The following is a 2,502-nucleotide window of genomic DNA, read 5'->3' on the forward strand; positions in this document are numbered from 1 at the left end:
TGCATCAGTAAAGGTTCAATGGCGGGGTCAGCCGCTCGAGGAGGCAACTTAGGAGATCGAGCAGGATATGCGCAGCCGTTACCCTCATCTATTCACCCAGGTATGTCTCTATGCTCGTTCGAGGATGAATGAATGTTTTAAGATGGGGAGGATGTAACGACCCGGCCGGTCGTTTTGAGAATTTACACCCCGATCCCCTATTAACTACTTCCCCTGTGTCTATTTCTTCTATTGTAATTTGCCGGGATGATTCATCTTGAGTTTCGGAGTGGGTTGGGACACTTAGTCCCTGAATGAGAGTTTAAGTTTTAGAACTTGGACCGTAGTCGGAGCAGTGTGAAGACAGCCTCGGAATGGAATTCCGTTAGCTCCGTTGGGTGATTTCGGGCTTAGTGGCGTGTCCGAATTTTGTTTTTGAGGTCCATAGCTCATTTAGGCTTGAAATGGCAAAAGTTGAATTTTTGGAGTTTTCGGGCCGATAGTGAAATTTTGGTATCGGGGTTGAAATCCGATTTCGGAAGTTGGAATAGGTCCTTAGTGTTGAATATGACTTGTGTGCAAAATTTGGGGTCAATCGGATGTGGTTTGGTTGGGTCGGCATCGGTTGTAGAATTTTGGAATTTCAAGTTCATTAAGTTTGGATTGGAGGGTGATTCGTGGTTTTAGCGTTGTTTTATGTGACTTGAGGGCTTGACTGAGTTCGTATGATGTTTTAGGATTGGTTGGTGTGTTTGGTTGAGGTCCCGGGGGCCTCAGGTGAGTTTCGGATGCTTAAAGGATTGGAATTTGGACTTAGGCAACTTCTGAATTTGCTGAACCTGTTGTTTTCGCACCTACGGATTTTGGACCGCAGGTGCGGCGCCGCAGAAGCGACTTGGTAACTGCGGATGCGGTCTGAGGCAATTAGACCATTGGTCGCAGATGCGGCTCAAGGACCGCAAAAGCGGAAACTGCATTTGCGAGGAGTGGAGCGGAGGTGCAGTGTTTGGAGACTTAATGAATTTTCGCAGGTGCGGTTCCCTAGTCGCAGAAGCGGGACCACAGAATCGGCCCCACAACCGCAGATGCGGTAATCGCTGGGCAGAAATATGAAATTTTGAGGGTTTGAAGCTCATAACATCAAATTCGATTTTGAGCTCGGGAGAAGGCGATTTTATGAGGTTTTTGAAGAGGAAATCAGTGGGTAACGATTCCTAACCCTATTTCGTTTATATTTTATCAATCTATTGTTGTTACCCATCTAATCAAGGAATTTGAGTGGAAAAATAGGAATTTGGGGGAAAAGTTTCCCAACTGAGTTTTTGGGTTTTGATCGGGTTTCAGTTGTCGAAATTGAGTAATTTTTGGATGAGTGATCTCGTGAGTGAATGGGTGTTCTAAATTGGTAACTTTTACCCGATTCCGAGACGTGGGACAGGGGAGGATTTTTGGGTGTCTTTCTAATTTCTCGCCGTAGCTTTAAATTCATTAGTTAAATTAGTTGCTTGTAGTTTTATTTACGTTATGTAATTGATTTGATTAGATTTGGGCCACTCAGAGTTTGATACTCGTGGCAAGAGCGTGTTATCAGATTGATTTTGAGTTGGTTCGAGGTAAGTGGCTTGCCTAACCTTGTGTGGGGGAACTCCCCTTAGGATTTTGGTACTGTTGTTATATGAAATGCCGTGTACGTGAGGTGACGAGCGCGTACATGTGCTAATTGCTGAAAATCCCCGTTTTCATTAAGTAAATATCTATATTTTCCTTTAATTGAGCAGTACTAGTATATGAAGCCTCCTGTTTAGCTTAGGAAAACATGCTTATGTGACTTAGCTGTCTTAACTGCTTTAACCGCTAACTTGAATCTTGTTTAGCATGTTTAGGGTAGAAGTTACCTATTTCCTTGATACAAACCTGAATAGAACTGTAGACTTCCTTCTTGAGACTATTGTGTATATTTGTTTGGTTGTGTATTTACTTTGGGACTACGGAACGGTATTCCGGGAGATCCCCCTGCACATTTATATTTGGGACTACGAGACTGTATCCCGGGAGATCCCCCTGTACTGGATATTTACTTTGGGACTACGGATCGGTATTCTGGGAGATCTCCCTGCACATTTATGATTTGGACTACGAGACGGTATCCTGGGAGATCCTCTGCACATTTTACGTTTGGAACTACGAGACGTTATCCTGGGAGATCCCCTGTTGCTATCTCTGTGTACTGAGTTATTTATTTCTGTGATTTCATCTTTATTGACTGTTAGTATTTTAATTATACTGTCGCACTTCATACTGATTTACCATGTTATGTATATAACTAGTAGGGCCCTGACATTCCTCGTCACTACTCGACCGATGTTTGGCTTGACACTTACTGGGTACCGCTGTGGTGTACTCATGCCCTTTCCTGCACATGTTTTTCGTGTGTAGATCCAGGTTCTTCCGCTCAGCCATACTATCCGTGAGGCGAGGTGATCTAGAGACTTCGAGGTATATCTGCCGCGTCCACAGACCTAG

This window comes from Nicotiana attenuata, unplaced genomic scaffold, assembly GCF_001879085.1.
Source record: "Nicotiana attenuata strain UT unplaced genomic scaffold, NIATTr2, whole genome shotgun sequence".
NCBI lineage: Eukaryota > Viridiplantae > Streptophyta > Magnoliopsida > Solanales > Solanaceae > Nicotiana > Nicotiana attenuata.